This window comes from Symphalangus syndactylus, chromosome 3 (assembly GCF_028878055.3).
Source record: "Symphalangus syndactylus isolate Jambi chromosome 3, NHGRI_mSymSyn1-v2.1_pri, whole genome shotgun sequence".
Lineage (NCBI taxonomy): Eukaryota > Metazoa > Chordata > Mammalia > Primates > Hylobatidae > Symphalangus > Symphalangus syndactylus.
The window spans coordinates 38,241,918-38,256,105 of NC_072425.2; positions in this window are offsets into that span (position 1 = coordinate 38,241,918).

Here is a 14,188-nt window from a genome sequence, read left to right on the forward strand (position 1 = left end):
ACACTTCAGCCTGGGTGACAGAGCAAGAATTTCTCTCAAAAAAAATTAATAAAGACAAATGGTTATTCCATAAATGGAAGGTAACAGATTAAAAGTGGTCAATGCCAGTGGACGAACACATTTACTCTGGCACACAAATTGGTGTTGAGAGAAATTTATGTTCTTCCTTCATTGTGAAATTAGTGTAGGGTATTTATCCACCTCAGCACAGATATTTGCCAGAAGTTGTCTCAAGACCTCAAGCACAACTTGTTTAGACATTTTCCAGTTGTAATTTTTTTCTAGGCTGTTAAAAATATTGACTCTGACAGCTTCAAAATGATGGCCTCAAAATTGGAATAATTTACATTCTGGAATTAAGATAATTCAAGCATTTCTGCTGGCAAGGACCGAGGGTAGGAGCTAGTTATATAAATCCCAGATTTGAGGGAGACTGAACCATTAGCATAGATTGGTCATCTGTGGATATTCAGAGCAGTCACCTTCCCATGTAAATGAATCTTTATGTCTCTTCCAGGCAGGCCCAGATTCTGAGCTATTTTCGTAACTTCTTTTGGATCAGGTGATCTGGAAGAGGGTGGTCGAAGGCGTCAGACTCAGGCCACACTCATGTTGCCGGCCTCTTGGTGTTCTGCAAGAGACACAGAAAGCCTGAGGAAAAATTCTAGCCACTGTCTGTCTGTTGTGTGTTTACCTTAGACGTTTTCTCCTTTAACTCCTGAGTCTCAGTCCCAGAGAGTCAACATAGAAAGCATTCAGACCAGCTCAGTGGTCCTGGACCTGACCCAGCTCTCTCTGCCAGATTCCAAACACACCTGCTAAACAGATTCTTTTCTCCCAGCACTCTGCTGACATTTCAGCTGGAACCAAAGTCACTCTCTTAGTCCACAGCATTCCTCTGACTGCTAACGGGACCATATGTCCTCTCCATTCCTCAGGAGCTTCTCTTTGACTCTGACTGGAAACACCTAAGTCAAAAGAAAACTTGGTCCAAACCCTGAGCCTATGGCTGGGAAATAATTGAGTGGTAATCATATTCGATAGGAAACAATGAAAGCAACAGCTTCCCTCAAATGGATTCCTCCTCATCCTTGGTACCAGGTACACTTGTGCTTGTCACATTTTGTCATTCTCGAATGGCTCTGAGGTGTCATCCAGATTTCACATGTGAAAAAAAGATTGGAAAAACTAAAGAATTTCCCCAGAGGCACCTGACTGGTGACTAGGTCAAATGGACCCCAAGCCCATGGTTTGGATATTTCAACTGTCACCTCTAGCAAAGATGTAGATGACTGAGTCAATCATCCCTGTGGAAATCAACAGGTGGAGGAGGCACTGGAGATGACAAGGGCTTATCCCAAATATGTATCATGTGCATGAGTGTAAGTTCAAATCAGTCACAGCATCATGGTCATTTGGAATTCTGTGATTGGAAGATGTATTAAAGCCCTTCTAAGTCAAGTCTTTAACACTCAAAGCCTGACACCATTAAGCATACGGCAGATTATTAACTGGGGATGATTTTGACCCTCTGGGAACATTTGGTGATGTCTGAAGGTATTTTCAGTTGTCACAACTTGGGTGGGATGCCTGTGGGTAGTAGAGACCAGGGATGCTGCTAAAACTCCTGCAATGCTCAGGACAGCCACTCCCCACCCCATTCCCTTCAGCACAAAACAGAATTATCTGAATCAGATCCTGTCAGTAGTGTTGAAATTGAGAAACCCTGAAAAATGGAAAGGCAAGATGAGAGAAACATGGACACTGGAGATCATCTGGACCAAGCCCCTCAATGTTATGAAAAAAAGAGACCCAAAATGGTGAAGTCACTAACCCTTGGTCACACAGCAAGATTTTGGTAGAGTTGGATTTGAACTACACTGGACATGAGCATATGAATAGCTATATTAATAAATATCTATAATATGAACAATCACAATTGCAATGCATTAATAGAAAAATGTAAAAAGAAAAATATTGACAGTTATTATCACCAGGCATAGTCACATTTACTCTGCATATGTAGGTACAACAAGTATGACAGGAAGATACTGCCCATATATATAATTCCTGTTTAAAAGAAACTTTTTTTTTTTTAAACAACAAGACAGGAATGAACCAGCTTAAAATCTCACAGCTCATGAGAACCTGGAATTGAACTCTTTTCTCTTAAATCAAAGGCCTTTGGGATGACCAGCAGGGCCTTGGTTCGTTCCATGACTGAAAGGGCATTAAAAAGAGAAAGTTTATACCGATATACGTGAAAACTGCAGGATATTCAAACATCTTTTATAGTATCACAGTCATCTGCATTTGATATATCTTTTGAGTCTATTGCTATGAAGGATGTTGCATTTACTCCTGCAGGCTCTGCTATTGGGTATATAAATCGCTCTAAAATTTCTGGAGGATAATTAAGCACTATGTATGAAGAGCCACCCTTTGATACAGTGCTTTTACTTGTTGGAATCTGTCCTAAGAAAACAATCAGAGTTGCAGATAGATTTATGCACAAAGATATTATGATAATAATAATGGCTGGGATTTATCGAGCTCACACCATATGCCAGAGTCTGTTTTAAGTGCTTTCCATGCATCATCTTATTTGCTCCTCATAACACTATGAGGTAAGTATTATTCTCATCCCCATTTATACACGGGAAGCTGAGGCTTAGAGCGTCTCAGTGATTTGGCCAAGGTTACTTGGCTACTGTATGATAAAGGGAATTCAAGGCCAGGCAAACTGATTCACAGGGTTTCTTCATTTTAATTGCTATACAATACCAAATTACAAATTTATCAGGAAACATTGGAAAGAATCTGATGTCTAACATGAGTGCACTTGGTTAGGGGAATTATGACCTGTTTCCTCTTTTGGTATCTTGGCCTGAAGTAAACCTGGACTATGTCTTCCTTGGGTAAAAAAGGACAGCAGATCTGCTTGGAGGCTTTGCAGATAGTTCACACTTGTGCAGTCTGTCATTTAATAGAGCTTAACTCTGGTCACAGGAAGGAGAATGCAGCAGACTGGAACTCAGACAGACCTCAGTTTGAATCCTGGCTTGGCCACATCCTAGAAGCTCAGCCTTTGATAAGGCACCTTTTCTTCACCAAACCTCACTTTCCACATCATTAAAATGGGGAAGTCACATCCACCTGGTGGGGTGGCTGCATGAAACCCTTGACTTGCAGAAGTGCTCAGTGACACACAGTAGGTGCTCACTAAGAGTTAGGTGACTAGAAATAGGCAGAGATGGAGCCCTGCATTGGTGACCTGAGAAGGAAGGCTTGCTGCTGTCTGAGGGAAGGGGATTCCCAGCTGGGCTCAGGGAAGAGGAAGTCAGCAAAAGCCACTTAAGAACGTTGAATTCTTGTGGACAAGTCCTGTAAACAGCTTTAGAAAAATGTAAATAGGATAACTGACAAGTCCTGTGAACAGCTTTAGAAAAATGTAAATAGGATAACTGGCTGTGAAAATTAACACAAGCAGGAAAAACAGACTCTGAGAAATCCAGAGACCTGAATGCCTATGGGAGAGGGCTCTTCCTTCTGTAGAAGCCCAGGCAGGGTCTTATGGCCCCCCATCTGGGTGAGCAATTGAGGGGCAGAAGCTTGGAGAAGAATGAGTAATCAAGGAGCTGCCCTAGCCTCAGATCAGACCTACTGGACCCTAACTCTGGAGAATAAAACTTGGGATGTTACTGCAGTGACTGGATTCACATTTCTTGGTCAGCCCCCAGAATAATCCCTGCTTCAGAGGTGACTCAGCTTGGGAAAGGCCAGCGTTGGTGGCCCCTTATCACAAGTGTTTGACTCACGGAGTGTGACAGCTGGAGGGGGCCTTGGAGATAAATCATCTCAGCCAGCCCCTCCATTTGAGGGACAAGAGAGACTCAGAGAGGAGAAGGGACTTGTCTGATGTCCACACAGTTACTAAGCAGCAGTGTTAGAACACCAGCCCATGCACTGCTGACTCAGAATCCAGAAGAGATTTTTTTTCGCCTAGCACCTTAATGCTGTTTATTTGTAATCGTTGATGATCTATTCATTGAATTATGTGTCCTTACTCATGCATTTAGAGAGCTTATGCACATTTTGTACACTCAAAACATGTATGGTGAAAACACGGAAGTATATATCCATTCTGTCAACAAATGTTGTCAACTCTTATCCAATAATGTCTCTTGAATCCATTTCCATCTCTCTAGTTCAGACTTATCACCTTGCTTCTGGATCCTTGTAAATGTCTAGCTGATTGTCTTATCTTCAGTAACTGCTTCTCAGACATTTTTCAACCCTGCAGACAGGATCATTTTTCAAGGAAATATTTCCATGGTTGCATTGCTTACTGGACAAAAATAAACTTCTTAGGAAGACATTCAAGGCCTGTTATGATCTGAGCCCATCCTCCCTTACCAGGCTTATATCTAATGCTTTTGCCTACCCATGCATGACATCCATACCTACAGAAGCCACTTCAGGACTCCGTGCTCTTTTTCACAGTGTTCCCTCTTCCTAGAAGGCCTGTCTCCCATACTCCAGCCCTGGAACTTTTGCTCATCCCTTAAGCACAGCTCAACTGTCACCTTCTTTATGAAGCCCTTCATCATATGCCTCTCCAGGCAAAACCCATCACCCTTTCTGCTCTGTTTCTCCCGTGCTTTGCACACGCTTGCATTACAGCTCTCCTATTGGATTGAGACGAGTTATCTATTTGCCTGCCTGCATCACCAAGGAGGCTGCGAGTGAGCATTTTCACAGCAGCGACTATGTCTGTCACATTCATTCGCAAGTCCTAGCATAGGGCCTGACACAGAATAGGTGTTCAATAATGTTTTATGAGTTAATGAATGCATAAATTACTGAATTAACACACATAAAATTATTTATTGCTTGTAAGTTGCCCCATCAAGCAAATAGCTAGATAGATGTTTACCAAAACTGGAGGGTATATTTGGCATGGTCTGAATTAAATTACAGCTTATGTAGGACAGAGAAATGTGCATGGATAGAGAAAACATGAGTGATTTAAATATAGCCCCAAATAAAAATCCTAAGAGAAGACATGTTGAATTGCAGGTGTGGAATAGAAGTGGGAGCTGCTTCTCATGTGGGCAACTTTACATCCCATACTCTACAGTGAGTAGTGGCAGGTGTTTATTTGGATAATGAAGATGTGATAATTTCCGAATGCAGAACCAGCTAGAATGCAATAAATTTTTTAAGTGAATCTGATGAACGCTAAAGTGTTGGTTATGGCATAATGTTTTCTAGGCAGTCAGTATAAGAGAGCTGGTTCTTTATCAAGGACAACTCCTTGCCAAAGTTAAGTCCTGAAATCAACTCCCTTCCACCATTACCACCAAACATGGACCCACGTATTTAATCCTCATATTTAATCCCTCATGGCTTTAGACATAATCTTCTGACTTATGTATGTGTTAGATCTGACCTCCTGTGTTTTGAACTTTTGTGTTTAAGATAGTAATTCTTAGGGGGACTTGATGTTCTTCAGTCAGTCTATGTTCAGAGGAGAAATGAAAGCTAGGAAGTTTTCGCCAGCATTTTAATAGAGCTTAATTGTAACTCTCAGGTGACTTAATTGACAATGAAATCTTTTAAGTCCGTGTCTTGTCATTTGCTAATATTTTATATTTGCCCAGAAGAGGGGTGGAAATAGGTTTAGAAGACAGATGAGAAATGGTTCCATTGAATTTTTAAAAATTACATTGTTGTGTTGTGGAAGGTTGAAATTTTTAGCTAAAAAGAATAGGGTTAGTTATTTTTAACTATCCATCTACACTTTTTTTTTTATTTACATGAATAGGTTGAAGGAAGAGTGAATTAGGCAATATTTCTTTACAGTAAACAGTACAGGATGCTTTCATATTTGACATCCCATGGTATCTTCCTAACAACCTGGGATGTACGACTTAACAGACCTATTATACAGATGAGGAGTCTGAGGTGCAGGGAAGTTAAGTCATTTCCTAAAAGAAGTGAAGTGGTGCCAATGGGACTTAAACATAGATTTTTGTGACTTCCATTGCAATACTCTTGGATGGTTGAGAGCTCCTGAATTCCCATCTTATCTCCACCACCTCTACTAAGTGATATGACTTGGGCTAAGTTACTGTACTCTCTGCACTACATTTTCCTCATCTGTACAATGGGCATAAAGGTCTCCCTCTCTCAGGATGCTCAGAAATCAGTTCAGGAAACACACAAAGTAGGGAAGGAAGTAAGATTGGCAAATCCAACAAATTGCAATTGAGTCCCTCTGTGTGGTTGAAATGCAGGGTAGGAAGTGGGAATGGTGAGACTTAATGACTTTAATATATTTGTCCAATCATTCAAGATCACAGGATTTGCATTTTATCCCAAGGGCGGTGGAGATCATTGAAAGTTGTAAGGTGATCATTTAAGAAAATGGGAAGGTTTGCATTTTCTAGCAGAGTCTGTCTAGCATGAGCTCTTGCAAGAGTGTTCTAATTGGTCCCCAATCCTACATTCTCTCCTTCTGCAGTCCAGCCTCTGCAAGATTATCACAGTGATACTTCTGCAACAAATCCCATCATCTCCATCTCCAGCTTACAAACCTTCACCAACTCTGCATTTCTCGTAGGATAAAAGTATAAACTAGCATTCAAGGCTCTTCACTGCATTGTCTCTGTCAATTCTTCTGGCTTCATGTTGCTCTCTCTTCCCCCAGATTCTGCATATTCTCTGCAGGGGCTCATCCTGATTAAAACTCCATGACTGTTATAGGTGTTTCTTACCTTTGTACACACTGCACCTGGGGGTGGAATACTTTGTTCTGGTGTGTTCCAAGATGTATAATCCTAATCATCAAGACCCAGCTCAGCCAGCACTGTTGCACCTTACTGTAATGATGTGCCTATCTCCTCCATCAACTGTGAACTCCTTAGGAATAGTGGCATTCCTTATTCATCTCTGAACCTTCACATGTGGCACAATGCTCAGCATACTATGGATGCCACAAATGTGCCACAAACCCATATGGGCTTCAGGATTAGACTGCCTAGTTTTAACTCCAGCGTCATCACTCACTAGTTATGTAGATTAATGTAAACTATATGTATCTTGGTTTCTTTATTTGTAAAGTGTTCCTACCTTCTGGGGTTGATTATATGTATTTACATATTTATATGTAATAGTAGTATATAGTGGTATCATACATTAGTATATGTACACTAGGTATACATTAGTATACATACACTAGGTATACATTAGTATACCTAGTGTATGTAAGTATATAGTATACAGTATTTGTGTATATATGTGTGTGTGTGTATATATATATATATGCCCCTTTATGTGTGTGTGTGTAGTATATGTAGTGGCAATAAAAGAGCCTGTTACATAGTAAGTCCTCAATCAATGTCAGGTGTTAGTATCTTGACGACAATTGGAAACCATAAAATGTTTAATGACTTTCTCCTCCTGGATTACTGTTAACAATGGAGATACAATGAGACTTGGCATACAGCAATCTTTGAAGTCAGAAGTTAAGTTTATGTTAAATTTCCACTTTTAGCAGAGCGAACATCTACATTTTCCCAGTTTCCAAAAAAAAAAACACAAAGGTTATCAACCAAAAAACAAAAACTGAAACAGTATCCTGGAATGGGAGATTAACCCCATTCCCCCCAGGTTATTATTGATGGACACATTCACTCTGAACCACTCTAATGACACATGCCAGTAGCATCCAGAGAGAGACGGCTCTGTACCTAGTGGTGAAGTGGCTAAAGTCTGTCTTTGGTAAATCCTTTCTCTTGTTCTTTGTCTACTTGCACATCTCAGAGTTGTTCTAGCTTCAGATGATGCTCAACCCTTCTCACATTTCCTCGCATATCAAAGCTTTTTGTCTGTGTTCTCAATCTCTCAAGATGCTATTCTATTTCTGCAATGGTGTGATAGTTCGTGGGAAATGGCTTTTCAGATTAATGTGTTCAAATTGCCATGTCAGAATCATCCCAGATGAAAATAATCCCTTACCAAGTGCTTTGGTCTGAATGTTTGTGTCTCTCCAAAATTCAGTTGTTGATACCTAATCTCCAATGTGATAGTGTTAAGAGGCAGGGCCTTCTGGGAGGTAATTAGGTCACAAAGGCAGAGCCTTCATGATTGGGATTAGTACCCTTATGAAAGAGGACTGAGGAAGCTTGTTCTCCCTTTCTACCATGCGAGGACACAGCTAGAAGGCACCATCTTTGAAGCAGAGAGCAAGCCCTCACCAGGCACTGAATCTGTGGGCACTTTGATCTTAGACATCCCAGTTTCCAGAACTGTAAGCAATACATGTATGCTGTTTATTAATTATCCAGTCCAAGATTTTCTTTTTACAGCAGCTCAAACAGAGCAAGACAGCAAGTCATAGAAGACTGATTGGGATCATGAAATATTTACATATCTAAGCCTCTTAACTGATAAATTTCTGGGGATTTCAATGTCCAGCTCTATGTTGATGTTTCCAATGACATATTTTTATATATATATGTACACACATACACATATATATAATTATTTTCAATGACATATATAATACACATTATATGTTGCTGCAAATAGACTTATATATATATATATATATATAAATGGAGTAATATATATGTCTATTTGCAGCCATATATAATAGATATTGTTTCCAATGACATATATTATATATAATTATAATATATAAATGGACCAATCCCTATGTCAATATATATACGTGTGTGTGTGTGTGTGTGTGTGTGTGTGTGTGTATATTCTCAACCTCAGGGCTAAACTTGTTCCACTTTTTTGAAGTCCCAGTTAATAGCTGAATGCCTTGTGGGTAGATTCAAGGATGCTTGGGAAAAGGCTCATCTCTGGTGGTGGTGGGTGGTGGGTAGCAATGGGGAAAACAAGAGAGAAGGAAACCTAACAGAACCTCTGGGAGAGATGCCTGTACTCCATTTGGCCAACTTCCAGCTCAGAAAGAGCTCTGGATGGGAAATAAGATGAGTGAATGTATTATATTATGAAACTAATGGCCCAATCTTTAATAAATTGAATGATTGTATTATAAATAATATATAACATATAAAGCCAAAAATGCTTGTTCTGTAGACCTGTTTATTCAGCTGCTAAGATATATATCCTAGGCCACTTTCTCTTTTTTCCATTAAAAAATCTATTTCATTGAAAAAATACAACATCCTCCTGACATAAATTCTGATGTTATTTCTTAGATATGTGAAATTTGATGAAAATATAGAGCTCCCTAAAAAGGCCTGGCAAACCAGCTGGTTAATACGTATCTGAAAGAACAAAAAGGGATATAATGTGAAACTGTGTGTGTTTGGGGATGGTGACATAAGAAACTGTGGATTCTAGTTCCCCATCTTGAGCTAACTAACTGTATTACTTTGGGTAACTTACTATTAAATCTTTTGGACCTAGATTTAACTCATTAGAAGACAACTCTGAACTATGTTAAATATACATTCTAATGTAATTATGTGTTCAAATGACTGGAGGATCACTAAATTCCTTTCTTGATCCCTGATGAAAACATACAGCAGCCCCCGAGAGCTGGAAAGGTCTTCAGAACCCATCTTTCCAGCCTCCCGCCAAAAACGGGTCCCGATGCACACTGCGCTTCTTAGAGCTTTGTCTGGTGTTTTTCTTAAAAGATCTCCCATGAGAAAGATTTCTACAGCTTGCCTCTGTAAGTCAGTCCACTGTTTAACAACACTTACCGTCATCCTGGAGTTTTTCCTCTTATAGTGAACATCATAGAATGCCTTAAAGAACACACACGAACACACACACACACACACACACACACACACACACACACACACACACACACCCTGGCTGCGGAGGACTATTCAGATGCAACAGGTGCAATGAGTTATAGATCTTACAAAAAGCACAAAGAAGCACCCAGTCAGCAGGAACAGCAGTTGCCAAGAATTTAATTCATCAGGACAAATCCAAATTTACAAAGAACTAATCCCACATAATGGATAAAGGACAAAAAGGAAGGATTAATGGGGGAGAAGGGACTTTCTAAAAATTCACATCTCAAGTCCACTAAACTCCTCATTTGGGCTGCTTCATTTTCCTTCTTTTCCCAGCAAACCTTTGTTGAGTTTTCTTAAGAAAAATAAAGTTGACTGTGATGAATAATTGCAACCTAAGAACATGTATGTGTTCAACCGCCTTGAAGTTAGTTTGAGTGTTTCTGGGTGCAGAATAACATTTGTATCGGAACTATGGAAAGACTGCAGTTGAAAATAATGAATCCCTTTCCCGTGGACTATGTTGTCTTCGCAGTCACAGCAAAAATCTGTTTCTTCTCCAATGAAAAGAAGCCTTCTTTCTCTCAGCCATGGAAAGAGTATTCTCCTGGTGACAATCCAAAATGAAAGGCTCAGTCTACCACCCAACAACATTCTCTACAAGACTTACTATCAGCACTTCACTGGTAGGAATTCCTGCCCAGGTTGGAAATCAGCCTTGTTGTGCTGGTTTTAGAGATTACATTTTTTTCCCCTGGTATTTGTACCTTGAGGATGACCTACATGTAAAGGAATGGAAGGAGAATGAATTCTCAAGAAACATACCTACCTTGGCTTCAAGGACTCAGGTCTTTCCCTGCTTTCAAAATATTCTTTTTAGTTAACTTTGTTGGACTTTCTTACTCCCTATCTGTTCCTTGCCTTCTAATATATGAGCCCCCATTCTCTATTATTCTTACTGTGTACTCTCCCGTTTGTTGAATTCATTCACATCCATAACTTGAAACCTTATACCTCTGTAGACGACCCCCAAATCATCATCTCTTGTTCTCATTTTTCTTCCAACCTTCCAACTCCATGATGAAATTGGTCAATTACGCATTGCTTTCTGGATGTCTTATAGCCATATCCAGTGGAACTTGTTCCAAACTGAATGAATCATAATTCTCCTCAAACAAAAACTACTCCTCTATCTAGTTGCCCTAGGGAGCAATTCAATATATTTTTGAATATAGACTTAGGTCTATGTTCACCTTTTCTGGAAAGTCACTACCTTTCTTTTCTATTCTTCGAATATCAGTTTGACTTGTTATTTTCATGCTTTATGACTGTCCTGAGCTCCTTACTAGGTTTTCCATCTCGTCCTTTGTACTCCCACAGACATTGAGTGTATATTTTTACATTGATTTCACACTAGTCTTTCGTTCTTTCTTTGTTTTGCCATGAAATAGCCTCATTTACTGTTGAAGACAACCCTGAAATATGCTAAATGTACTTTATGATGGAATTATGTGTTCAAATGCCTGTCTCCCCATAAGAGTGTAGGGTTTCTCAAGGTCAGCTTTATCTTTCTTACCCCAAGCATCCTGTAGAGTATTTAGTGTCAAGGCTCAAGATGGTGCCTGAAGGTTGACTCTAAACCTTCGATGTCTTTTCTTGGGCCTGCATGTTTTGTTTTGTTTTGTTTTGTTTAATTTGTTTTCTGTTTTTGTAAACAGAATTATTTTTCAACTTAAAAATTCAAGATATTTTATACAAAATTTGTTTTTCAAGTTTACGTTGAATAATCAGAATGGTTGATAATGCTGGACTCCATTCTTACTCAGCAACAATGGATGGGGCGGATAATTGGGTATTCGCTTTAGACAAAGCTCCAGCATGTCCCTCTCTCCACCACTTCTCAGTGATACCCAATATGCATCCCCCTTCCTGATGAAAGTCACCTTCCTCACACATCACCTGTAAGCAATTGAGCTTGTGTTCCTTTCCTTTCCTCTCCTCTCCTCTCCTCTCCTTTCCTTCCTTTTTGTTTCGTTTCGTTTCTTTTTTCTTTTCTTTTCTTTTCCTTTCTTTCCTTCTTTCTTTCTGTCTTTCTTTCTCTCTCTCTCTCTCTTCCTTTCTTTCTTTCTTTCTTTCTTTCTTTCTTTCTTTCTTTCTTTCTTTCTTTCTTTCTTTCTTTCATCTCACTCTGTCATCCAAGCTGGAGTGCAGTGACATGATCTCAGCTCACTGCAATCCCCCCTTTCCAAGTTCAAGTGATTCTCCTGCCTCAGCCTTCCAAGTAGCTAATATTACATGCACTCGCCACCACACTTGGGCTAATTTTTGGTAGAGACGGGGTTTCACCATGTTGGTCAGGCTGATCTCGAACTCCTGACCTCAAGTGATCAGCCCACCTAGGCCACCCAAAGTGGGTAATCCCAGCCACTACGCCTGGTCGAGTTTGTGTTTCTGATTGGAGCCCAAAGTAGGTGCTCAGAAGATGTTTATAAAATAAATGCTACCTTGCTATATATAATCCAGAATTTCTGAGTGATACAGGACTTCAGAGATTTTTCCAGACCCACATTCCTATTAGATGTTAAAATCTTCACAGCAGGTTTGGGGATTCATTTCAATTTCCTGACAATTACTGAAATTGCACCCAAGCTTAGTGAGGATCAGTTCCCTGCCTTCACAGGCAGCTCTTCCCTCATAGGCAGTCAGAGACCTCTAATTGTTGGAAGGCCTTCCTTGTACTGAGTTAAAATCAATTAGAGAACCCCATAAAAGCATGTGTCAAAGTGCTAAGTGGTATGGCGTGAATTTTTAGGTACAATCTGAGTGTTTGGAGAAGCTAGAGATCACACCAATTTGGGAAGCCAGAAAAGATTATAGATCATTCTTTGAAATAGGTGGTACTTAATATGAGCATTGACGGAAGATTAGGATTTTGTCAGAGGAGAATAAGAGGAAGGCTATTCCCAGGGATGAAAACACCAAGCAAAGAGGCATTGAAAAGGTTAGCCTGGAGTGCATTGCCAACACTTGGGTGGTGCAGGTTGACTGAGGCATGGCACTTGAGTAAGGGAGGGAAGATGGAAGAGGGTTTTCGGGGAAAGCGTGGGGGAGTTCTGAGGAGGGGTTCAGCACTGCCAGGCCTTTTATCCAACTCCTACTTACTTGTTCATTCCCATTTCCAGCACTTCTGCCAATGCTCTTCTCCACTGATCCAGCTGCACATCTGAAGTACAAATGCAGCTTCCTTGGATCAACTCTCCACCTAGGTACTTCCTTGCTCCCTTGTAATGCATCTTGCCCACCAAGGCCAGGACAATTTTCCTAACATAATATTCTGATTAGGTATTAGGTAATTCTCCTGCCAAATGTACCTACTTTTTTGTTTTATCTAATTTTAAATCCCCTTTCCTGAATTTTAGTGACATAAACCCATGCTATCTACATAAGCTTGTTTGGTAGAGATGGGGTTTCACCATGTTGGTCAGGCTGATCTCGAACTCCTGACCTCAAGTGATCGACCCACCAACAAATTTTGAGAAACAAAATTTGTTTCTCAAGTTTCTTTTGAATAATCAGGATGGTTGATAATGCTGGACTCCATTCTTACTCAGCATCAATGGATAGGGCAGATAAATGGGTATTTACCCCCACACATGTCTCCCTATGGCTAACATGGACTCCTTGTTGCTGTAGACACACACACATACCATGAGGGACAAGCGTTCCTACACCAAAAGATGCCGGTGTGAAACATGCCTTCATCTTTTACTAGTTGTGTGGCCTTGAGTAAGTTCCTTAACTGAGTCTCGGTTTCCAAACATTTTTAAAAATGGGCTAATAAGGCCAATCTGGTAAAATTTGTGAGAAGACTGACATCCAGTAGCTTCTATTTTTTAAGCCTTTTCTAATCTCCCAAACAACTGCGCATTCCCCCCATTCAATATATGTCTTGCCCAGAACTTTAATACACCTTTTAGTAGACTATATTTTAATTATTTAATAATAAGAAGAACTAAATTTTTGGAATACTAATTTTCATTTTTCAGGCACTGAGATAAACACTTTACATGTATTTTTCCCCCATTTAATCCTATTCATCTAGCCCTATAATCTTGTGCTTATCATCCAATTTATAACTTTTTGAAGACAACACATCAGATTATTGTTTAAATTATTTCTGTCAATTATTTGCTTGGCAGATAACAGATGCTTGTGGTAGGCAGAATTATAAGAAGACCCTCAAGAATCCCACCCCATAGTGTACATACTCTATATAATCTCTTGCCCTCGAGTGTGGGAAGGATCTGTTAATATGATGGATGCCAATCTTGGGAGTAGGTTACATTATTTGGTAAAGGTGAAGAGATTTTTGCAGATGTAGTTAAATTCCGTAA